Source organism: Rhea americana, unplaced genomic scaffold (genome assembly GCF_003343005.1).
Source record: "Rhea americana isolate MKP2758 unplaced genomic scaffold, rheAme1 scaffold_198, whole genome shotgun sequence".
Taxonomy (NCBI): Eukaryota; Metazoa; Chordata; class Aves; order Rheiformes; family Rheidae; genus Rhea; species Rhea americana.
The window spans coordinates 242,745-269,135 of NW_028186127.1; the positions used below are offsets into that span (position 1 = coordinate 242,745).

Below are 26,391 nucleotides of genomic sequence, written 5' to 3' on the forward strand. Positions count from 1 at the left end.
AGCTGCACTGGCTTGGCTCTGTTTTATAGCCTAGCCTAGACAGCCCAGCAGCAGTGTGTGACCCAGTCAGGAGACAGCTCAGCAGCAGCACCCATCCCCTTTTTGCCCACCCCGGAGGAAGCTGGTGACGTAAAAGCCAAGACAAAGGACTGAGTGGGACTGAAAACCTTACCAGAAATGAAGCTTGCTGTCTGACTGCAGGGGTGAAATCTTTCAAGAGAACAGAAAAAATCTCTCGGGGCTTTCCTGTATTGCAAAAGTTGGAAGGGTGCAGATACAAACTGAAGAAGATTTCGGAAGGCCTAGGATAGTGAAAAGGGTCAAAGAATCAATCTGGAGAAGTGAGATGAGCTTTGTGGGTTTTTCCATTCATTTTCCCCTTCTATTTAAAGCAGCCTGGAAAAAATAAGAAACAAGAATTTTAAACAAAAAAGGCTCCCATAATCCCAACAAATGTAGGAATACGAGCTTCAAGGAAACAAGAACAGAAAATCACCAGGGAACCACCCAGGAAAATGAGATTGTCCCTATTTCTTTTAAAGCCATAGGGATATGTACCTGTGGTGATGCTGAAAGAACAAGCTCTGAGGGGCAGATCAGTACTTGACCACAAACATATGCATGAGTTAGCACATCCCAGCACACTTATATTTGGAGACTGTGCATGTACACGTGTTGAAAAAAGAAAGGCAGGAGGCTGAGAACATGGCTGCTTTGGATATGCTGGTATCGCTGCAACATTTTATCCTCAATTTACATTTACCTCTACTAAAAACCTACAGCCTTTGGACTTGAAAGTATGGACTTCTAATGGAAAATACTTTATTAAAACAATATGCATAACTGTACCTGCTCTGAGGGGATTTCTGGCAATTTTGAGCCTGCTGTGCACTAAAGGACACTGGTTACCTGCCCAGACTCTCTGCTGCTGTGGTGGGGACAGGAAGGGTCCAAGTAGGCCAAGCTACCTTTGCCTCCGTGGGATAGAGTGGAGTCTCAGCCCTCTGAAACTAGCATATGGCCCCAGATATTGGATACCAGGTCACAGTAGTACATCTTGTGCATCATCCTCCCTCCTTCTCCACAGTGGCATGCATCAGGAAGACCTAGCAGCTTTAAAGGCATGCAGGGTGGGCTGGCACTGCAGGCTTGGCCCTGGATGTGACAATCCACTTAACTCACCATGCTTCCGCCTGGTGATCCAAATAACTCCCAAGCTTTACCATCAGCATCCTCCAACCTGGCCACGGCATCTGATGTCCCTGTGCTGGGCTGGTATGATTTTAGGGGCCTTTAAAGATCAATTCAAAGCAAAATACTACTTTAATCTTAAAACAACGCTTGACCAGAAGAAAGAAACACCTAAGGAGCATTTAGTAAATGCCAAGAAATTCTTCACTGTGGCCTGGAGGGTACAGCTAGAGACAAGGATACTAAACAAAGCACTCTCTCCTATCAGCATTGCTAAGGGATAACTGCACACTTGCACGTCCTCACTCCCACACGTAAGTGTAYGGGTGACGCAAGCGGAAGGCTGTGGGAAGAGGCAGGGAGAATGGAGATGCTATTTCTGCGGTCATTGCCTAGAGTCAAGCTACCGGAGGCTATTGCCCTCCCAATAGCCTAAAACTCTCCTGCCTTGGTCCCTTCCCACCTCAGAGCAGCATGCTGTGGGATGCACTAGTGCACGAGGAAGGTGGCTGCTTTGTGTCACTGGAAACAGAGAAGGGAATGACATGGGAGCTGTGAGGATGTGCAACTGAGACAGAGCCCTGTCATGAGCTTCTCCCCTAGTCCATCTTGCTGAGGCTAACAGAGGCCCACTCATCTTCCTTCCACTCCTATTAGTCTTGCAAAGGCAGCCAAGTTCCTTGGGACCAGGCTAGCCAATCACCTGGGTACTCTGGGGACACGGGCAGAGCACTGAGAGGGCCTACTGGCTGGTGGCACGGCCCATCTTGCTCACAGACATCACCACCCCAGTGCATCTAGCTCCAGATCTGTTTTACAGACAGCACTGGTGAGGACTCTGTGTGGCACCTACACGCTTGAGAAACACTGCCCACGGTACAGGGCCTTGGCTGTAAGACCCACGCAAGCATCTGCCACTGTGACACTGCTGCATGGGTGTGCAGCACAGTGCACACCCATGTGCCAGGTCCACGTGCCAGGTCCTGCTGCAGAGAGGGGCTGGGCTGAACTCCCCAGTTTTTTTCTTCTTCTCCCCCACCCCAAGCACTCTTTACATGAAAATCCTTACACTCTAACTCCCCGCTCACTAAGTTCTTCTCCAAAAAAGCACATCATTGGGATAAGATTTCCTTCAAGTAATAATGGCTACATCTTCTCCACATGTGTGTGCACCTTGAATTATGGCTAATGAGCTGACAGCACTCTGGGAGGACATCAGAGTTTAGATGAATCAGTTCGGCGTGTGCCTTAGCCTGACACTGCAGACAGCCACATTTCCTCTCCTAGGGCACTGACTGTGGTCTGCCTTCTCTAAGAGATATGGGCACAGCCAAGTTTGTCCCCATGGGGTCCCTTAGCCAACACTGCGATTCCCAGAAATGATGTCCCACAGCACAGGCTGAGGAAATTATTCCTTCCCATGACTCTGCAATGCACAGCCTGGCTTCACGCATGACCACAGTCACAGCCTTCAAAACCCAGTCCAAAGATGCAGCCTTTTAGCAGAAGGCATCTCTTCCTGACTTAGTCCTCAAAAAAGGAATAACTAACCACTCCGGCATGTGGTAAATTTGCTGCTCACAACCTTTTGCAAGTGGATGCACCTTCACGTTCACCCAGTCACCTTTTTTCTCTTGACCAAGCTGAAGAGAAACTTTTAAAGATAGAGTGGTTTTCCCTGCTTTGGCTCATTCTTGTAGTTTCTTGCTGAACCTGCTCTTCTCTACAGAAGGCAGTAGATTCTAGGATCAGGTTTCCTAGCACTAACTTCATACAGTTCACACAATCAAACATCACACATCACATAGTTTTCTCTCATTTTTTTTCCACTTACATATGCACCTATAACATCAGCAGTATTTCATAATTTCTTAGTGCTTGGAAGTTCCTGTTCAGTTATCTTCCTGAAGGACCATAATAGAGTTTGGGGGATTATTTTTGTTTGCTTCAACCCCTAGCTTCTTAGTTGCCTACTTATTATTATTTATCAAAATATCTGGGAAAATCAAAATAAAAAATTCATTTTGTATCAATGGTAGACTTTTGTCTGGCCCCTAATGGACTTTTCTTTCCTCCTAGTTTGGGTTTGCCAATGAAATAAGTAGTCTTCTACCTGACTATTGCTGTTCTTGTTCCCGGAGTCTCAAACAACAGAAAAAGCTACAATTTGTGTAATTTTCTTTCTGATTTTCCAAATCTCTATCTCATCTGCCATCTTGATTAACAGCCCCTAAAAAACTTCCTCTTAATCACTACAGAAGTTCTGAATAACATTAGACTGCAAACCAGTCCAAGATACACCTGTACACTGACACTTTACCAATACTAAAAGCACTCTGAAATCTCTTGCTTAGACAGTTTAAGTCCATTAAAATCCAACATGGATTTTACGATATTTTAATCCAAATACTGATAGCAAGACATATTCATTTAGAAACATATTTCAGCACCACATACCTCTAATGAGGTAGCCTATCTTTCCATAAAAACATGTCAGCTAGCATCAGTTGTATCATCACTTTTACAAACGAGTCTGCTATCATCTACACTAATAGCACTCCTGCAGTGACCAAAAGATTAATAGCTCTACGACTGTATAGCTTACCCCCTTTTACAGTATGGCTTTCTTTCACTCTTCTGGGATCCTCTTTTTTTCTTTTTTTTCTTTTTTTTTCCCTAAAATACTTTTAAAATGACTATCCTTGGTCGCAAGAGCTTTTTAGCCTATTCCTCCAAGAGACTTTGTTGCGAGCCTGTTGTACTTGGTTGATATAAAAAACCCTAAACTGTGCCTGGGGCTGTGCAGCCTCCAGGCAGGGGCACACTTGCTGGGGTCCATACGAGGGACACCAAGCAGGTGCTCGTACAGAATGTCCCAGCTCTGCCCACAGCTCTACTGAAGTCTCCCAGTGCTGGGCCTCCACTGCTGCCATTACTCCTTTTGTTCCCCAAATACATGTGTGTGTGGGGGGGAAGCAGCCGATTTTGTCCTATTTGCATGCAAGCAGCAAGCTCAGCACTGCACCCCCCGCCAAAAGAGCTGGGAGCGGACTGCAGCTCCAGTCAAGCAAACATTCGCTAGAGAGACACACATTCGCTGTGGACTGCTCCCAGCAGAGAGTTTTACCTTCGACAGCAACCAGATGTAAGCATTTTCACTCCATGTTTCTACCTGGTGTGCAGTGCAATAGGAAGTAAGCTGCTGTTCATGCAAACACACCACTCTATGTTCCTTCACGTTCTTCTTTGCAAGCTGTTTGCGCTTAATATTTGACGGTTACTTAGAAACCCCCTATGAAGACAGCAGTGGGAACAGCTCTGACTAGCCTCTGTGGGCCCATCACCACGTTAGCTAAAAGACGCAGTGTTTTGTGCACACCCCGTTTAGGGATCTCTCACTTGCGGGCTGATTGCTTCACCCAAATGTGCCATAAGGTACAAAGAGAGGAGGAGGCATAAAGGGAGGCAAAGAGGGTTGATGCGTCAGAAATTAAGAGCATCAACTCCTGCCTGTACAGTGTACAGCTAAAACACTCCTCACACCTTCTGCACCTTAGCAACCCAGCTGTGCACTGACTTCTTTTCTATGGCTTCAAATAACTCGGCTTTCTAATGTGCGTGAAGAATCTTCCGCCTAGGCAATTACTAGAGGACATGTAGTTACATGGTGCAAGGCTAAATCTTTCCTAGCTGCAGATCCAAGGAGATAAAGTGCTGCACCTTAACTTTTGACAAACCTTCTTTCCTTCTCTGCTTTCCATTGGCAGCTGAGCATTACTCGAGCTGCTACACCAGAAAGGAACATGCTAGGGAACAAAGGCTACAGCTTCGTTCAGAATTACAAAGCCCAGTGGCTTTGCACACAAAATGTGCCCAGGGGACATTTTGTCACTGGGGTCATGGCTCAGCATCCAAAGCACACTGCTTACTGCTCTGGTCATAGTTTAGTTGTTTAATTTTCTAAGCCTGCTTACAAAAGGCAGCCTGGAAACAGCAAGCATCTGTCAATGTCTGCCTCAAGGGTATGCCTGCTATTTAAAAGGTGATGTCTGACAGGTCTGTGGCTGGGCTTACCGAGCATCACATCACGATTGCAGGCTAGAGAAACACAAAAGCAAGGACAAGCACCTGCAGCAGAGAAACAGCAACCATTCAAAAGCACTTTGTGGTGCCAGCTTGCTAAATACAATAGCAAAATTGACCTGCAGTTGAAGCAAATGCCTTTCATGTGGCCCCAACCTGAACGGCAATTCTAACAGGTCCAGTTATTCAATGGATCAGTCAGCCCTGATGTCTCTCTCTCACAGTCTGGGGGGCAGCTACTTTAGACAGCACACACACAAAAAACAGTGAAATAAGAATGCACTGAAAAATAGCTGATTCTAGCCTGAAGTTCCCTGTTCTGTGTCTTGGAGGTGAATCAGACAGAAGGAAACTACAAAAGTGGCAGACTCCCAGTGTAGCAAAAATATGGAATTGAAACAGCAGGAAAAAGTCACTTGCTGAAGTGGATGATTGCACAGAAATATGTAGTAGTATGTAATGAAGACTACTACAAAAGAGTCACCTCTCGGTGAGTTCTGTTTTGCTCATACTATTTAAAATGTATGTTGCAGCAGGGATTAAAATCCAAGCAGGTCTGAGCTCTGCTGTGACACAGAAAAAATAGAGAAAGAGCTGGGAGCAGAATCAATGGCACACGGCATGTAGCTGTGCCCTGTAGCTGATGATCACAGTATCAAAGCTGAGAACACATCTAATGCTTCATCAGTTAGACACTTCTGCTTCTGGACAATTAGGCTTTCTAAGAAAGAAAAAAAAAATGCTCCACGGTACTTTATTTCATCCTTTCGAACTTCCTAGCAGGGTATGGCTGCAATCTTACTGTCTCTTTTGAAACTGTATTTGCTTGTCTTTCTGATGTAGGCTGGACACTAAAGACTGCAGTTACTGGCTCAGCTGGTGAGACTCTTGTAATCTTCCATCCCAAGGCCCATTTGTGCTTTGGTGTTTCAGCTGGGAAAACAGGCTTAACATAGAAGAAAACATATGGGCTTCTGCACTTACTTTGAATCAACCTCTAGTATCCAAAAACTGGCTCTTTTAATACAAGCACCACTTGGAAATTTCCATAGGGCAGGTCTCTAAGTGAAGCAATTAAAAAGTAAAATAAATAAATGAAGAGATGCCAAGAAGAAATCCAGCTTCCACAGCAGTACCAGAACATCTGTGGCCAGGAGCAGTCCATGTGCTAAGTGGTATCATAACAAGCCTTTCCCAACACTTTCTCCATTCCTTGCTCAGTGTCTGCACTGCTTTACCACTGCTGGGGAAGAGCTCCCAGGTCTTGCAGATGCCAAAAAAAGATGCCAGACCTCAGCCAGAGGAATAATGGAACTGAAGGTGCAGGAGGTGGCCCTTCTCTTCACATTTTAAAAGCCAGATTGAGCATCTTCCTAACCAGATGTCATCAGGATGGTTGCTGGAATTGCTGACCGGCATCCTCTGGCCAGGGTGGCGGACAGGTCTGACTGGGTGGCCACTAGGTGACTTCCAGGTGTCACACTTGTGAGATAGCCCAGGTAGCAGAGCAGAGCTGCCTGTGAGGAACGGGACAGGCGCAGGTAAGGCCTGTAAGAAGGCACAAAGGGGCAAGAAATTGAACGGTGTGGACTGAGGAGGACTTAGTGCTTCACCTAGGGTGACTGGGGGGGGGGAATCCTTTCTGACTCAAACAGATGTTAAGGTTGAGCTGATAACTCAGGACAAGATGAGGACAGAGTAGTYCTTAGACTTCCATATAACATGAAAATCAAACAAGATGCTTCCTACTATTCTCAGAGGTGGACCCAATAATTTACATTTTGGACTTATACTTCCTGAGATCAGGTATGTTCAGATCCAGGGCATCACAGAGACATATGTAGTTCTGAAAGGAGTTGTATTGCTCAGCATTATCATGGTATAAACTATCATATTCAAAGAGCTTGATATTCCCTAAGTAGAGACTGTTAAATTGTATTTACATATAATAGGGAATTGCAAGTCTCTGGTGACAAATTGTGCTTCCACATTCTGTTAAATAATGCTACAGTTCCGGTCAGTCCAGCTAAACTTCATCCACAGCATTTTCATCTGAGATTGCCAGTCAGCTCAATTTTAAGAGCTAGTCCCACCTAAAGAAGATCATCATACACAGTACAAGAGGATGGACAAGGACCCAGCTCTGCTACAGAGAAAGCTAGATCCTCATCAAAACACGCATCCTGACAGTCAGTATACCCTCTCTTGGCACTCTTAGTTCTCATCCTCCGCCGCTGCAAAAGTCCTCGCAGCATGATCACACTAGTGCCCTGCGTTCACATCCACTCCACAAGATGTGCCCTAGCTCATTCCCATCAGGCTCCGGCCACACTCCCCCTCACCCTACAAGCATCTCTTGGAGTGGCCACAGAGGGAAGACCAGGTCGAAGAACAGACTGGCAAGAAAGGGGGAAAGACAGCAGGGTCATCAGAGCCAGAGGAGAGGAGAACAGGAGACAGAAAAGTGCACAGCAACAGAAAGGGCAGAAGGCCATGTGAGGAGACACGCTAGAGATGAGCCGTGGGAAGGAGAAGGATGCATCTCCTGGCATCTGAACAAGACTGTCCATGGGAACGTTGTCCGGCAGCTGGGAATCTCCTAGGAGACTTGGCTGTCACAGGGGGAGCATGTCCATGAGCTGCATGGCTTACTACCCTCCAAGGAAGGTCACTAAGAGCTGAACCAGCACCACAAGGCTTCTGGGATAGTGCAGAGGGATCTCTGCTTAGCATTGTCTCTAACAGTCTTTACTGTTTTCTTGTGCTCGAGATTCATAATGGAGAATAACTTACTTTCTCTCTGAGCAAGAGCAGCTAAAAATACTGCTAATATAATGAGGAAGAGAGATAAATTTACAAGGTGGAGCAAGAAAGCCCAGAAGCCCCTTACAGTCATTAGGCACTTCCGCAGCTCTCAGCTGGGCTCATCAACAGCAAATGTTCTTGTTTGTTAGGCAAAGAAGGAAATTGCCTAAGACACTGGCAAGCCTGAAAGGCTCCATATTGGAGTGATTTCTTCCTGTTTCCTCTTCCTTTCACATGCCTCTATGGGATCTGCCTCACAATCCTGCTTTCTCCAAACCCCTAGCATCTCTTCTATCAAAATATGTGGGGCTTTAGCTGCCAGCAGGTGTGCACAGAGCATTCAGTAATGCACCACACCAAATGCTGCACTGGGAGAGAACACATTGACTATTTGCCCATTTTCTAAGTCAGTAGCAAGTTTAAAAGAGGAGTTTCTTCTTAGAGACAGAAACTGCCAAAAATGCTCATAGCCTTTTCAATCTTATTATCAGATAAGGTGTTGCAATTTTTGCCCTTGTTGGAGATTCTGTCCCCTCTGATGCAGGCCAGCACATCTGCAGCTGAAGCACTACAGGTTTGTCATATTATGTTAGGCACTTGCTGATAAAAAAAATAAATAAAATAATAATAATAATAAAAAGCAGAGGCCTCAGGAGGGAAAACAGCAGAGAGGTCAGGCTACAAGACAGCTGGATTCCTGCTGCTCTCACTCATTAAGACACTGTGACAGCTACTCCTGGCACAGCGGTTCAGCTGCAGAAGGGCATAGAAAGAAACCTACCTGTGTCACAGGACAGCCAACTGCCTAGTAGCTGGGGTGAAAACCTTGACCTGGTGCTGTCTCACACCTCTCTCCCATCCATGCAGGCTCTAACTGTATTCTGTTTAATGCACAGCTTTGCACAGACACTGAGTAACCCCTACCCCTGTGGGACTAAAGCGAAGGAAGTTGCCAATTTARACTTTGAATCATTCCAGAGGCTTTTGGGGGTGCTTACATCTCCTGTTCAAATAGGCAGGGCCTCCAGGGAAGTTACCTTGCAATCTGAGTGGTATTTAGAATGACAGGCAGCTGATACAAAACAGGTTCAAAGGCAGTTTGGGAAAGATAACTTGGGTAGTTAGTGGCCTGGYTCTCCCTCCCCATAGCCACAATAAAATGTTTGATGTGTCTCTTTTCTGCACTTGATCACGTTCCTGCTGCCTCTGTGATTCTTATTATGCAACTGATTGACTTTGCAAGATATGAGAACAAAGTGTTTCCTTGCCCTGTTCCCTGATGTGCATTAAGTATGTTAGGTTGAAAGACTGAAGCAGAAATCAAAACAAGCCCTAAAGCCTGGTTTCTCTCTTAATYGTTGAGCCTTATATCTTTGTGAGGCAAGGGCATCATCCTTGGCATATGCTACTGGCCTGCAGAGCTCTTATGTTGCAGCTTCCTGGTGTTAGGATTGTGACATTTTCTGTATCCAGCAAAAAGATGTGTTTCAGTAGGATTTTTCTCTTCTAGAGTTAATGAGCAACCCCTGAGACAACTTCAGATCAACTGGATGTGAAGGAAGTAAGCCTTAAGGCACAGAGGCCAGCTGTCTTGCCAGCTGCATCCCTATCACAAAAAGTATAATATATCATCAAGAAAGTGACTGGGAACCAAGGGCATCCCCTGCTCAAGTGAATGCTGTATCCCATGAAAATCTGTCTCTCTCAGGGAAGCTCAGACTGCTCCTGCTCAAGAATTCATACATATTCCCCACTGCCCTGGGGTTGGCATATTCCAGTTTAGGACTTTCTGATCACTACRAAGTCCCCAGGGCTGGTTTGTTCATAGGATTTTACACCACGATGTTCATGCTAGGAGGGAACGGGCACTGCCGACCAAGCAGATGGCACCTACATCATGCACCTTCATAGCCAGAGTACGTCAGCACTGAGCTTAACGGACTTATTCTGCTTCATTCAATCTGGTGTTCACTAGAGAGCTTTRTGCTTCTGCTTTCTCCATTTCTACTGCATCCAGCTGTACACTGTCTGTTTTTATGGCTCCCAGACAACAGAGGCTGAATCCTACTATGGTGTTTTGCTGCTTTTTAAATTCTCTAATACAGGCACAGTTGGTCCAAAACCATCAGTACGGTGGGGGGAGGCAGTTGGACTCTGTCAGTAGCAGAGACTTAAGTGGGCTCAAATTTTAAAGACATTAGCTCTGAAATCCTGCTTGTCTTTGAGTCACTGGCAACGTCACAAAGCAATGTGCAGCAGAGGCTGGAAGGGGAATAGGGACAGCTATAAAGAGCGGRCTTTCTTTTTCTTCTGTTTTCCTTCCATATTGAATTGTTCATGAAAGAGCGGGGGGAAAGGATATGCTGCCTCCAGCCTGAGATCAGCCCAGCTGTGCAGCAAATCCTTCRATCTGAAACAATCTCCACTAGACCTTACACAAAGCAGGAATATACCCTGAACCCTCAAATGACCTGCAGTACACGCTCAGGTGTTATCATATGGAAACATGCAAGTTATTCCCAGTTGAGACATCATCCAATTTTTATCCAGCCCTATTCTGCATTCTGGAGCTGCTAATATATTTTCAGGAAACCTGTTTCAGCACTGGTGCAGAAAGATGACTTCCATCTCAAACCACCTCCACGGCTGAATTATCTGGCTCCACRGTACCTGTCTCAATTTCCCAGAGCTTCCAACTCAGTGAAGCAAATACTTTGTCCAGAAGCAAAGAGAAGTTCACCCATCCCCAACTTGGTTGTTGACCTATCTGAACTGACGCAGCTGTGGGGTCTGAAAGAAGGTCACTGAAATAAGATGATAAACAGATTCCCCAGATGAACTTTTCTCATGGGAAATGCTATCCAAGCTGGCTTTCAGAGTGGTCCCCAACTGAGAGGTTGACACTGCTTTACAGCACCCTGTCAGTGYAACAGGTTGCTCTGCTGATACACCGGATTGGGACATCCAAGGGGCTTGGGCGGAGGCATACCTCCTTCTTGATAGGTCCAGAATATTCAAAYATACATCCATAGGAAAGCAGTGGTGGATCTAGCACATACAGGGCTAAGAAGCACTGTAAACAAGAGACATGGTAATGAGACATGTTTACCTAAGGAAAGACATGGAGAATTATAACATGAGCAATCYAGCACAGGGAACGAAGGAAGGGAGAGCATAGCATGCTGTCCACAAAGGCAGTTTGCTGAAGGTCACTGCAGGAAAAATGGACAAGATACAGAAGCTCTCAACCAAATACACAGCTAAGCAGCTCAAACTTCTTCCCTGGAGGAAAAAGGCCATCAGCCTAGGGCCACCTCGCACTGAGAAGAAGGACTGAGACTATGCAGCCAAAAGCCTCATTAAGCAATCACAACAGGAAGCAGCCCAAGGGGCAGTGGGTAGTTGGAAATTCATGGCAGCTGGGAAAAAAAAAAAAAGGCAGTTGGGATGCAGCAGCAGAATTAAAAGTTTGCAAGATGAGAAAAAGGTGATAGATTGCACAAGAGAAGCAGAGACCAAAGAATGAAAGACGTGGAAGTACAGACAAGAGAATATCAAAGCCTGGGGCAGCCCWGTTTTGCCAGAAAAAAGGGAACAGCAAGGCTGCTGAGAGCAGGGCAAGACACAGGAGGTGCAGAAAGCCAGGCATATCACTCTGAAGCCATAACAGCACCCTTCTTGCAGCCAACAGCACTGGCTAAACTCTCCAGATCTGAGAATTATTTAAGACAGGAGATGTTTGGGGGAGGAGCTGCAGGTGCCACAGAAAGCTAGAGTCTCAGTGCCATCCTGCATTATAATTACAGTGTGCTCATACAGTTCTTAAGGCAAGAAACTCCACTTTTCTCAGTGATTTAGAAATGTCCTTGACTCTTAACTTGTCCTTAATGACTCTTAAGACCTTCCCTTTGTTTTTCTGTCTGAAAATATGGGTTCATTCATACYGGTTAAACAACACCAGAGGTTTACTAATAATACCAGATATTTACTTATAACTATATGTAGAAAAAAAAWGTGTATTAATATTCAACATGAGATCTTATGAAAGGGAATGCTCATAGTTATTCAGAAAACCTTTAAGTAGAACTATTTTATGTACTTGTAATAATTATCTTATAGGTTTTGTTCACTCAAACTCTCACACTCACATACTCACAAGCACCATGGTGCAAGTGTCCAAGGGGTTTGGAYGGGATCATCTGTGTGTGACACAGGACTCATCAATTATTATAGAGCAATTCTTGGCCTCTGAATCCTGCCAACTTCAGCTTCCATAAAGGTTGCTACCCATTGTCTGCTTCTCCAGGTTTGGAATACATGTCTCATTTCCTGGGGGTCTAAGAGCAAAAGGAAGGGTCTGTGATATGCTACAACCTTGTTGTCATCCTCCCAGTAGGATGTGAGATCTCCTGCTGATGAGTCGTCTGTGCTGTGGTCTTATCAGAGCACAGGCTTTTGGGACATGCCATAAACACACTCCTCAATTTTACTGCTGGGAATAGCGTCCTGGAAGCAGTGTTCTTCATTAGCAATGCTAGTCATTCTTTTATTCCATATTTTGTGTTTACACACAGATTTCCACTCAGACTTGCCTCAACCTTAACATTTCTGTTACAAATCTCTACATAYATTTATAAGGGATAACCAGTTTATTCTGCTCTATTCAGATACTCAGCAACAGGCTGGAAGACGGGTATTGCTCTTCAGGAAAGCTGTAGACCAACTGGAGAGAGTCCAGAACACAGATATATAACAGAGACGGAAGAATGAGAGTTCATTCGGTCTAGAGGTGAGCAGAAGAAATGGACACAGGGTAATGATACAAGTAGTACCTAAATGTCATATCCATAGAAGGTTGCTTTTACAGAGAGAAAGATGATAAACTGATCACCCTGTCCAAGCTGGTTAGGACAAGAAACGTTTGTCCTGAATTACAGTAAGGGAGGATTAGATTAGACATGTTCTAGCTTTAAGATTGTGAAGTACCGCACTGCATCACCTGGGGAAGGGCTTGTAAAAACTACTTAGAAATGCTTGTATCAGAAGTTTACTTGTCTCTGCCTAGCTTTGCAGGGTCTAGATGTCCTCTACACACACCCTCAGTGGGGTTTATTCTGGAGGTGATAAAACAGGAGTCTAAAGTTCAGCTTTGCCATCCATATGTAGGTTTTTTGGCTAAGTGTTGGGTGCACAGCAGATACTGCCCCCCAAGATTTGCCTGACTGCTTCAATCCAACTGCTTTTGAATAAGCATCAAACAGCAGACATCCACTGGCTCCATACAACCTATCTTCAACGAGGCAGCTGCCCTTTGCAGTCCAGACCTTCCTTCTCTTACCAAGCTTTGCTACTGCATCTTCGACCACTGCAGTCAAGCTACAGCTGCATCATCAAACCTGGAGGCTCTCAGGCTGCAAACTCTGTAAAGGTCTATGGTGCCCAAGAGCAGCCTTTCTGCAGAAGTCATGCTGGCCCAGGCAACACAGTCAAACTCAAACTACAATCTTTCATTTGGATATAGAAGATCATTGTCTCTAAAATTTCCCGTCTGTGTCCCTACGCTCAAACTTTTATTTTTTTTGAGCTGAGCGGATTTCCAAGCACTCTGCAACCCTGGTGAAAGTGAGGTTGATTTCCTGCCTAGAGAAGGCAGCTCACAGAGACCAGTCCCTAGGGAAAGGATGATTTCAGTATTTCTGAGTTTCCAGTTAATTGTGTTTACTGAAGAATACATAACATCAGAGTGTCTTGAGCCTTGGCCAGATATGTTAAGGAAAATAAAGACAAATCTAGCCTCATGTTAGAAAACCGGAAAACCTCCTCCAGGTGACAATCACAGAATGTTGTGGTTGGAAAGGTCCTCTGGAGATCATCTAGTCCAACCCCCCTGCTCAAGCTGGGTCACCTACAGCGTATTGCACAGCATCATGTCCAGGCAGGTTTTGAATATCCCCTGAGAAGACTCCACCACCTCTCTGAGCAATCTGTTCCAGTGCTAACAGGAAAAAGTACAGAGACAGAAGAGCACTTCCATCTAGTGCCTGTCTAGTGACGCTCCGCAGCTTGACAGACTTTTCAGGAGACCCTACTTTGAAATACACTGTTTGTCAGAAAGTAGCAGTAGCATGTGCTTCATGAGAGGCTGAGCCGGGAGTCAAGGATGACTCCCATGCGAGCCACACCCTCACCAATAAGGGCCCTCCTGCAGGGCCCGAGCAGGACAGGTAGCAGAGGAGCTAACAGCCCATTGACAGCCCCAGGCACCGCAAGGAGGCTGACCAATGTCATCCATGAAGCCTCATCAGGAACAGCAGGAGTGGGGCTGGAAACAAGCCTACCTATAATGCAGCTCAACAAAGGATGGAGGTCCCAGGCCTGAGCTTAAATGGAGCTCCTGGGCTGTGGGCAAGGCATGGGCAGGGGCCCAGGTGAGGCTAGTCAGGGCAATAAACTGTGTCTGTTCTCTGGGCCTACTTCTCAGCTAGGCAGAGCAATCTCTGAAGCTCCCCAGGAAGATCTGTGCAGCATTGTTTGTCCTAGACAGGAAGACAACCCTCAGATGCTGCCTGGCTCCTCTCTGATCCATTCCAATCTCATTCTGCCACCTCCTCACTTTCTTCCTGGCTACAGTGTCACCTGGGCTCCTGCTGATTCCTCCTGCGGTCTATGAGCAAATCTTGCAAATTGCTCACAGTAATCTTAATTCTGCTGTATCTGTCCAGCAACAGTCCCATTAGCCAGCAACTCCCTCCTCATTCTCTAATGATTTAAACCACAAACCCATTTGTCATGTTACATCTTTTTTCCCAGTGAGTAAAAGTCAATTAGCTTTTTCAGCTTTGCACTGAAATAGCCCTGGCTCTGTCTTGCTTCTTCACTCTACCAGGAAACATTCAACAATAATGATTTGCCTGGATGTCTAGTGCTCTATTACAATGAATTTCAAGCTCTCTGAACTTTTCTATCTGCGTATTAAACACCTGAAGCAGGAGGTACATTTTGCTGCCAGAAATTCCAAAATGAATTAACTTCTGAACCTATTACTTGGTTAATTTTTAGATTTGATTTTATTCTTTATGAACAAGAAACTAATGATGATTTTTGCTACCAGGCCTTATTTACCATCCTAAACTATCTTTTCAACAATGTTTCTCCTTTTATTTCTCCCAAATTAGTAGAGGAACAAACCTGCTTGAAAAACAAGAGAACAAGAGCTCCAACAGGTCTGCAGGATCAGACCTGCTAGTCTATGCAATCTAAGCATGCGATGACTGCAAGTGATTGTGTGGCCATCAGTGATTTCCCCCATCCGTCACAGCTGGTGGGGGGGGGACATGCTAGCAGGTGCTGTGGGATAAGTAGTAACTGCACAGATTCCAGTCACCTGCACGAGCCCAGCAACATCAACAGAAAAGGGAAAACATCTGTATTTACTAACCAGCCACGCTGGCAAGAGATGAAAAGCACTATATACCTTTTATTTTATAACAAAATTCTCTATTTTAAGCCATTTGCATGAATCCTGAAAGCCCCAATGAGTTATGGTGGTTTGTCACAGGTGATGCCGGGATGAGCCTGTCATATGCTGTGACACAAGGCTCTCCTGATCACTCAAGGCATTGGGAATATTGATCCAGACTGCTTGGGGTGCCTGGTCACAGAGCAGCCGCAGTGCCCAACAGTGCCACCCACTAGTCACTGCTCTGTGACTAGGACACACCTGCTTGCGGGCTGTCRTCCTCCCTTGGATCAGGGTAAATGTTGCCTTTCGCTAGCTTGGAGACCCTGGCCAACACCAGGTGCTGTCAGGACAGTGATAGCTCCAAGCTCGCTGTAAGGTGGCTGACCCTGGTGGGTTTGGCCAGTGCTCAGTTTGTAGATAGAGATGTTGTTAATGACCCAGCCTGGGCCTCAGTGAAGATCCAAAGCTTGAAACATGGGACAGTGGCTGTTGCATTCAGAAGCAAATCAGCTCCAGACACAAACTCTCAAAAGGTGGGGATTGAATTTGTCAGTATTACGGTACGATAAACTTGACTAGTGTCTATTAGTTGTAAGAGTTTTACAGTTAAGATAGAGTAATGTTTCTCTACATTGAAAATGAAGATTTCAAAACTACTGTTCTATCCCTATTGATCCTTTAAACTGAAGGTACGGTCATTACTTACAGCAAATTCAAATTAAATAAGTGTTTTTATTAATTTCTGGATTGCCTGTCACATTTAATTAATGAATATGCAATTCAATTATTAAATAAAATGATCTTACATGGGCTTAGCTTCATCCCTATTCAGTAGTGAATCTATACATTTGTGTACATTTCCTTAAGGTTAATCACACGTATTTTTAAACTAGAACCTGAGAGCAAAGGCTTGGGAAGGACACACTTTCAAAGAGTAGACCTTGGGTCTCCTCTGTTGATAGCTATCAGTCATATGCTGGTAATGGCTTCCATTACCCAGCCTGACTCTCAGAGAGTAGCCAACCTTTCTTCYGCCAATATAGTAAGATACAGACTTTGGATGTTGCCTGTTAACTCACTTAACTCACTTCCAAAAGAAAAAAGGAAAAAAAMCATCTTTCCATAAGTGTTCTGTCACCAGAATCTCTCTGGGGRCATGCCACACTGGATCTCTTAACAATCCTTCTCCGAGGTTGATCTGTTTTTCAGGAGATGCCATGTTTCCCTTACCATGCTAACAAGGAAGAAACACTTTAAGCTAACATCAGCTCTCAGGTTCCTGCTAGGGTCTTTCCTGGGTACCACTAACACAAGATGTGCAGCATAAGTCAGTTCTGGGAAGGATACCTGCTATTTAAATGAGAGTGAACAAGTGCTGTTTGTGCGGGGTTTGCTAATCTCTGCTTCAGCCTAAGAGGCAGCAGGCAAAAGTCACCCTGCCTGGCTTCAGGCACAGTTCACACAATTAGAAAAGTATTAGCTGAGCTTAATAGGAAAATCAACATTAAGCAGACAGGAGCTGGTGCAGTTTTTAAAAACAATGTAGTGTTTTTGTCTGGCAGCAACCCAGGCTAATGGAGGACTTCCAGCATCCAGAGCAACCTCAAAATGAAGGCTTAATTGGCCTTTAAAGCCACTCATATAATTACAAACACTTGTAATGAAGCATGATAAATACAAGAGCCTAGGACTGTGCTTGGAGGGAAAAAATTATCTCATCTGTCTCAGAAAATTAATCAAAGCTCTTTTACCTCTTTCCTTACATTGAAACTTCTTTCCAGCTCCTACTTGGCTTGCAGAGTCCACTTTGGTGCTGGCTTCCAGTGCAGTGCTGATACCAAATGGAAATTCAGCATCATCCTGCAATTAAAAATACAAGGCAAAAATTCTGCTCCCCCCCCTGCTTGGTGCAGGTGCTTCTCAGACACTGGGTGGATTAGAGCAGACTTAGACTGCCCACTGCTGGTGTGYACAGAACAGTCCTGTAGTGGCTAAACATCAGCTTTGGTGAAAACTTTGTATTTTGCTTCTGTCTTAAATTTGGCCAAACAACCCTCCACAATTTCTGACTGACAGGGAGATCCTCATGTAGCTGCTCTCTGAAACATCCTTCCCTGTCAATTACTCAGATACAATAGTAGCAGCTGGAGTACTTGCCCAAGGCGTATTTAGGTACATTCCCCCCATACCAGGGACCTGCAGCTCCTAGAAAGAGTGGCTCAGACGAAACTGGCTGGGAATCCAAGGTACAATTCCCTCACTTGTAGTGCTGGATTGAGCCAAAGGTCAATGGAGTTTGTGCCATCTCACTTGTTGCTCTACAAATTTCTAGTTCGCTGGGGACCTACTTGCACTAAGCATCCCTTTTGTTTATACTGGTTTTCACCACATGCTTATGACTTGAAACCTCACTTCTCTGTATGCATCTTGGCCTTCTGGCCTCAACACTGCAACCCTCAAGCTGGGGAGCTCCAGTACTCATTTCTAATGTGTCCACGTATACCTTACTTATGGTACACAGAAAGCCAGTGAGTCCAGCCCAGTGGGGACAGAGGTAAGAAATTTCTATCCCATTCAAAAAACTCACTGAGGCAGGACTTAGTCAGCCTCCTGTCAACTTTGTGGCATTCAGCTACAACTAAATACACTTAGCCTCCATCACAGGAGGACCACTGTTCTCCTGTGACTAACACACAGTTTGCCAACATCTTCTGTCCAAGGGCTTGACTTCCACATGGGTCAGATTGCATTAAGAAATACCACAGGCCAACCTAATGCCTAGTGCTCTTGAGTATTACGGTGCACCAGCTGATCTACTAAAGCAGGCAGTGTTCAAGCAAAGGGAGAAGCTAGGAGCACCCCATCCCACCGTGAAAAATAGCAGTTGATGTGAAACAGCTTCCTCACCATTAAATGTGAGGCACCATAGCAGTTCCTTGGCACAGCCCCTAAGTCCTCTCCTTCTGTCTCGTCACTCCAGCAGTACCAGCTCTCTCTGCTCTGCAATCTTCTACATGGGTCACTTCATCCCAGCTTGCTTTTACCTGCATGGGACTGCCCAGCCCCAAGTCCCTGGTCCTTCATGATTCCCAAGAAGGCTGCTCTGTCACACTGGGATGAAGAAAAAAGAAATTTATTGTATCTCCTTTGTTCTGGGCTTCCTACTTTGCTCTACTGGCAYTTTCTAGAACACTACTGGGAGCTCTAAACCTTATCCTTTCAGCAAAGCCTGAAAATACAACTCCCCTYCCTCTGCTTCTCTTCTCATACCCTTTCTGTCCTTTTCCCTCCCTCACTTGCTTGAATGTCATTCTAGGAAACAGATCTCAAGCCACTCAAGGAAACTTTGATCATGTCTGCTCCATCCTATTTGTATTAATTTGTCCTTGCTTGAGCTATTTTTTTTTATCATTTTACAGCTTAAAATACTAAAATGTGATCAACTCCTGCTTAGTTAGGAGTAGGTACAAGCTTCACTGCCTGAAGTGACTACAAGCAGAAAGCAGAGATAACACAGTCACATGAAAACAAACACATCTTGCAGGAGCTTGAGTGGGACCCCAGAGCAACTCACCTGTGCAAGAGAGGTTTTCCCTCACTTGTCATGGGCTCAAGCCTAGGGTTTTCCTTTGAAGTGTCTGCTCTGGCTTAGCCCCAAGGACTGGCCTACACGTAGGAGTGAGGTTCCTTCTCATCTGTGCTCAAATATCCATCACAGTCAGTCTGGTTAAATGAAGGGTGTGGCAAGCACAGATGCAAACCAGTAACATGTTCTTTCAGCAGCCATAAAAGGATTACAGTCCAACCGCTTCTTGCAACAGAGACTATGCAAGTTCCTGAACTCAGTTACTAGATAATGACCCCAAGTTTTGAGAGAGCAGTCTGCAGGCCCTCAGCACAAACACAGATTTCTTGCTGATGGGGCTCTGAGTAGAAGATGATGACGAGGAAACCTGTGTGTTATCTCCTAGCTCTAGACACTGGAGATTCACCAGAAGCTACAACGTATAGGTTGATCAGATGCCTTAGATAATAACATCTTGGTGATTCTCAGCAGAGACAGGCATTTCATTGATGTAGATAATCTTTAAAGTGGGGGGTGAAAGTGGAAGGAGTAGGGTGTCCTGAAATGCTGTTCAACAGACAACTATGCAACACGAAACACTGCACACTGTGCACTGGTACTCATTCATACACCTTGCTAGCTCACGCCAGAGCTACATGGCTGCGCTCAGTGTCCATGGAGGCCACCAGATTCAACCCAGGCACTTAACAGACACAGCACGGCAGGGACAGAGCCAGTAGCTCTAGGGTCAGCTCAAAGTTTGAGAACCATTTCAGAAACTGCAATGGAGCAGCGACAGCTCTAAATGTAGCCTCTGAATGAGGCACGCTAAAGCTAACAGTTTAGTAGACATCCTAAACAACACACAAATCTGAGGTCTCCAGACCTGGCAACGTATTTAATTTCTGTCAGTTGGATTAGGAAAAGACCTTTCCTGAACCCCTACTTGCATACATGTGCAGCCAAGTAAAGCTTGCAAGATACTGCCCTTGACTGTGTGCCTACCTCAAGCACTGAGATTCAGACTGACTTAGGCTCTGTCTGTGGTAGTGCTCATTTGCCTGGGCTCAAGACTTCCTCTTCTTAGTCCTGGTCAGAGGCTCAGCAGACTGTCTTGGGCAGCTGAGGTCAGATTCAGGCCTGAGTTTGCAGACTTGAAGGAGCCCAACGCCCTTGTCAGCCAGATGGCTGACAGGGAAGCTCATACTCTCGCCAACTTCTGAGGTGAGTTTTGATGGGTACTGGATAGCAAAACTGAAGGTCTGAAAGAGGCCTAGTTCACGTGAGCTTTCTCCGAACCCACAGATTAGATGATCAAGGAACRTGGGCTGCAATCTCAAGTCTAAAGCCAGAACAACAATCAAGACAATACTCAGATGGCCCACCAAGAGACACAGCAGGGCTCAGCTATAGGGTGTACTACTGACATGAGCTTTCACCTCTACCTCAGGTTGGCCCAGTTGTTTTCAGCTCTTGCCAGCTAGTCTTTTTGGTGGCTGCAGTCYTGGCCTTGCTCAGAGAGCAAGCTGAACCCTTGGGGGAAACTACAACAGGAGAGGACGTGGTTCTCCAGAAGAAAAGCATAGTAGCGATAAGGAAAAGGAACAGAATTAGTGAGACCACACAGCCAAATCTGCCTGTCTTTAGTCACAACTGACCCAGACCCAGCACAACTGTTTACAACCAACAATAACTGATGGTGCAGGACTTTCCATTACTCGCTTACGGTAGGAAACCTCGTGGCCAGAACGTTATTTTTATGACTCCATCTGACATGATCTATGGTCTTGCCACCCCTCCTAGGTCACATCTCTTTAGCCTCTGCCCTGCTGCTGCACTCTGCTCTCTGCCCATTTAAGGAAGTCAAGAGTCCGGTAAGACCAGAGGCAGACTAGAGGCACGTGTTGAATCACGCTCTCAGCGATCGCCTCGCAAACCTCTCCTTGCTGCTGGCTGCGGAGCCAGTGGAGAACGGCCGCTTCGCAAAAGCCTCCACCGAGGGTGAGGGGTACCGCCAGGCGGCGGCCTCCAGTGGCCCTCGCAAGGCTGCAGCCTGGGCTGCCTCTAACGGCAGCTGCCTCAGAAACTGCAGGGCCGCCGCCGCGTTTCCAGGCTGCTCCCGCGCCTCTGGAGGTGCTGCGGGGTCTGCAGGGCGCCTCCCGGATGGCGGCGCCCCCCAACAGCCCCCGCGGCCGCCATCGCGCCCGACCCGGGGCGCCCCCTGCCGCCGCCAACCCCACTTCCGGCCGGGGCCTGCCCAGGGGGATGCCGGGAGCTGGAGTCCGCGCCCCGCGGCGCGTGCGGGGGGGCAGTCACGTGACGGCCGCCATGTCGCAGCGCGCCGGGAGATGTAGTCTCGCGGCCTTCTTTTTTATTTATTTATTTATTTTAAGGTCATAAAAACCTACTGATCTGTGTTAGTGCTGCTGCGGTTCAAAAGAGAAAAGGGGAACCCTCTCTCTGCTGGATTGTGCCAGRCAAATTCTCAGCAGTGCACATTAATAAAGGGAAGGAAAGATGAAGGGCCTGCAGTTTTTAAGGAGCGAAAGCCTGGCACGCGTGCGCGGGTCACTCGTGCGCGGCTTTTCTGGGGTCGAACAAAAAAGATTTAGGACACGGATTTGCAAGCAAGGTCATTCGTTTTCCATTTCTTGAAGGAAAAGAAAAAAAAAATCAGATCTTTTCCGATAGAGGGAGCCATGGGCTAGTTGTGGGGTTTAACCTTCAACTCCATTGATTTGCATTGCTGGTTTGGTACTTGCCCTATACAACGTTGGCACGATTGGGCCATAATCTGAACATCAGAAAGCACAGATTTTAAACTTAGAGACCGTTCTGAAAAAAATCAAGTCTTACTTAGCCTCACTGACAACCTCTAACAGTAAGGATTTGAAAAGCGTCTGTGGATCAAGCAAAGCAGTCTACAGACCTTCTCTATGAGTTACAAACAGTAACTTGTGGTCACCATGAATTGCAATTAAAATAATTTCATACATATTGCATGGACAAGGCTTTAGACTAACAATTTTCAGCTCCAGGCAATCTGACCTGATTTGGAACAGAACAAATRCAGCATTTATATTAGATTTGGTGGCTATAATAATATGAAAATTATTAATGTTTATCAAATTGACAATGTAAACTGATAAATGATCATCTGTTTTTACTCAACACAGAGGGATGAGAATAGCTTGCTTCCTGGTGTGCATACTAAAGTGCAAAAATCACATTTCCTCTGTTTTGAGGAAACATTTTTGGCATGCCTTGCAAAACTTATTTTTGTGACAACAGTATTTTAACCGTGTCAGGGAAACTCCATCAGGAGAAAGAGCATCTGCAGGTCAGGCCAGCAGAGAATTAGGTTTAGATGTGGGTGTCAAAGTCAACGCTGGCCAAGTTCAAAAATTAGAGAAGACAAGGACAGTGTCAAATCAAAAGCCAAACAGTGAAGCATATCATGATTTGGGCTAGAAGCCAGAAGCATTAGAGAAACCAACAGTGCACAGACAGCAAGGTCATTTTTCATGAAGGCAAGGCTGACAAGGAGGAATCCACAAAATCCCTACTGCCAAGTAGAGTCCAGAAGGAAGAGCTGCTTCCATTCTGATTTTATTGCTGCTCATATTCAGTGCATCTCAAGATGTCTCAGATTTTGCCCAGATCACATAGTCTTCAGTCCAACAAAACAAACTCATCAGATAAGACTTCATAAGTTAAATATATGCATAGAGTGGAGCTTTAAAGCTAAATTCTATACACTTACAGTTCCAAAATCTATACTGTACCTGAAACTTTTCTGAAGCCTAATTAAGATCATTGTCCCCTGCATATTACTGCGTTGGGTAACTAACAAGCGCTGTTCACAAGAGTTTTGCAAATCTGAACAAAATAGTGGCTGGTAGGCTGTAGGAAAGCTCTTCTCACCCTGATGCTTGACAGCTAAAGCCTTTTGCTGGAAATTCTGTGATTAACTAAGAAGAGAGGAGATTATGACTGGCTGGCAAACACCAACAGTGAGTGGGCTGCCCCTACCCTGAAGCCAGCCTTTCCTCAACAGAAGGTTTGCAACAATTTAGGAGGAGATACAGGAAACTACTATTGCAAAACTCAGATCATAAAGGAAATAAAACTGCCTCAACTTTCATTTTAGAATACAGCTTTTCTTGATCTTCAGAAACTAAGTGAACCCTCCTGGACAATTCCTCAGTCCTTCTGAAGATTTGATACTCGTTCAAGTATGACCTGAAATTAAGTTTATATATAATTTTAGTGGTGAAATCCCTTGGGTTGTATACTAAAGAGAAAAAACAAAATAATTGGTAGCTTTAAGGCTTCAAATATTGTTTTCYTTTGACAGAGAGATTCTGAAGCTAATTTTTCATACTTTTATATTTATATTTTTAGTGATGACTGAGACACTCATTTTTACTTCCTTGCATCACTTCTGTTACTGCTCTGAAGAGGAACCTGCCATGCTACTTTGGGAACCCTAGCACTGTTTAGATCAGTTAAGTCAGGACATCAAAACAATGTACTTTAAGGAAAAAGTAATAACAAATAAAACATAGTAATGTATAAGCTGAAGGCAGTATTTTTGCAAAAATCTTAGCTGTGCTCCAAATAAGTAGAATTCTGTACCTTCTATATAGGTGCTGTGTTATAATTCCTTATTATAATGAGGGAGCATATGATGCCACTGAGGGTGCTCCAGAGTAGAACTTAAGCTCCTACATCCTGCGTAATTTCATCCTAAATACYTAAAATTGTGACCTTCAAAACCTCTTCTGACTTCTCTCCCAGCACTAGGGGTACTTGCCTGGAGAGCTTTTTGTTATGAAATACTCCTTATGGCTTCCCAGGTTCTGCTGTTACAGAGGCTTGACAGGGCCAGGCCTAGCTGTGCAGAGGAGTTCAACTTGTGCCACAGGCATCCCTGAGATRCTCTCAAATCATCTGGGCAGAAAAGCAGAGTGAGAACATACTTAACACCTAAWACCTGAGCTCTCTGCTCAAACCACACAGTAGCTCAGTGGAAGTGGAGTCCATTCTGATGTAGAAAGCTGAGGTTTGRTTCCTTTATCTGTCCTAGGGGATTTGATCTTATGGCTAATACTCAGAGGCYCAGGAGTCATTGCTTTCTTCCACGGGACTATGAGGTTACTGAGTCATAATCTCTCCTATCCCTTCTTCTTCATCTTTCACAGAAGGACCAGAAAACCCTCAGCTGAATACWTGCTGTTGCTTGCATTGTGAGTATGGCTGGATAAAAACTTTATCTTGGAAAACAGGCAGGTTATCATATAGGGAATCCCTACGGGCTTCTGATAGACAGAAATAAATCCAGTGGGATATTTTGGGCAGGATTTAGAATACAATCCTGCCTTCAAAATTTCCTGTAAATACCACACTAAAAAAAACACATTTCAAAATATATGTTTCCTCTRTGACAAGCCCTAGGTGAGCATTTCTGAAGGCTGGACATTAAAACAGTTGTCTAATGACCACTGGTGTCATTGCTATACACTTGTGGAAAGTTAGTTGTAAGCATAGAGTGGTTCAACTGAGAAACCAGCTTCCTGTAGATTAATTATGACAGTGATGTATATAATACATAAATAGAATTAACCAGAGACACAGGCCAAATAACAGTGGGGCAGACAGGAAATGAACACAGCTGAGGACTTTGCAGACTCACTTTCTAATTTTGACCTTTCAAAAGACTAAATAAATTAATTTAGYTTAACATTCAAGTAAGCATATTCCACAGCTGAAGTTGTGCAAAAACTAAGGATTCCCAAGGAATTTTCAAGACAGTTAAAATTTCCGTTTGAAATACAAGCAAGCTGGCAGACCACATGAGCTGCAACTATAGATAAAAAATGATTTACATAGCTCATGAAAGTTGATGAACTCAGGTAAACAGGTCAAACTCTTAAAGCCTAAGAGTGCCATTTCAGAAAAAAAAAACCTAGAACTTTGAAGCCCACTACACCTTAAACCCAGAAAAACAGAAATCCCTGCAAGACAATCATTAACAGAGCTACTGTGYAGTAATGAATAAAGCAGTGGAAAGGCCTTCCTTTCCATGGCTACTCGTAACCTGCCTGTTTCATTTCTAGATATGTTATACATACCTAGTCAGAGATGGTATTTCATTTGAATTAATATAGTTTATTCCAATCTATTGGCAATTGTACTTCTTTTTAGAGGAAAACAAAAGCAATTAAATGCTTATTCATGGTGGGCTAAAATGTAGTATTTAAGGAGTCCTGCTGAAATCAACAGGATTGCRATAATATAACCCTCTAATCTCAAAATAAGCTAGGCTTGCCCAAAATAACATTCACTAGCTTTTCCAGAATCAGAGCCTGTGTGTCAAGAAGACATAAGGCTACATGAGAGATATGAAGTATGAGTTTACCTGTGGATGTTTTACAAAATCCTKTTGCGATCCCTAGCTGAGAGGACCTATGGACCATAAAAAGTATTACATTGCTGTTTAGAGCAATGCATATCTGAAGCAATGCAATTTCTTTCCTTCCTTTTAAATAGCAACAAAAGGAAGTTATGTAACATGAACTATGTGTARACATTATAATGTTTCTCTTCCACTAACTTTGAAGTATCCCACATGCCAGGTTCCTCCATTAGGGTGAATCTCTTAAGTGCACCACTAAAGAAAATCACTAAGTTAGCAGACTACAGGCACCTCTACTTGAGATTTAAAGTAAAATTATTTTCACTTTGGTATTGTTCTGTGAAGCAAAAATGGKTTTTTATCTGAAGATAAACAGAACAACTGTATGTTAGATTATACCATTACGAAATAGTAGGTCCAATTATGGGAATTTCTTCCCTGTGAGAGTGACAGAGCACTGGAACAGGTTGCCCAGAGAGGTTGTGGAGTCTCCTTCTCTGGAGATCTTCAAGGCCYGCCTGGATGCAACCCTGTCTACCATGCTGTAGGTGACCCTGCTGAGCAGGGGCGTTGGACTAGATGATCTGCAGAGGTCCCTTCCAACCTTACTGATTCTATGGTTTGCAGTAGTGGGTAAACAACATAAATATTGATGAGACTGATAAACTGTCAAGATGTTTCTGAAGAGCATCAGAGCTATTTTTCCAAACCAAATTCTTTTAAAACATTTCAACTCCCATTGCAGTAAAAAGAAAAATAAAGGAATACATCTTTTCAGCCTATACTCTTCAGTAGTTTCTTTCCATGCTTATATGCTTATTCTTCACAACACAGCGAAAACATTGTTCTACTTTTTTTTTTTTTTTT

At 44.7% G+C, this 26,391-nt stretch overlaps 1 long non-coding RNA gene across 1 annotated transcript; it reads right to left on the reverse strand.

The window, feature by feature from the left end:
• Positions 1–178: 178 nt before the first annotated feature.
• Positions 179–21,011, reverse strand: LOC146596846 (uncharacterized). The gene is made up of 4 exons (XR_014895606.1): positions 19,116–21,011; positions 18,449–18,652; positions 17,293–17,401; positions 179–396 (listed from the first exon to the last, which is right to left on the reverse strand). It is a non-coding gene; the product is annotated as an uncharacterized LOC146596846 (long non-coding RNA).
• Between the last annotated feature and the right edge of the window lie 5,380 nt (positions 21,012–26,391).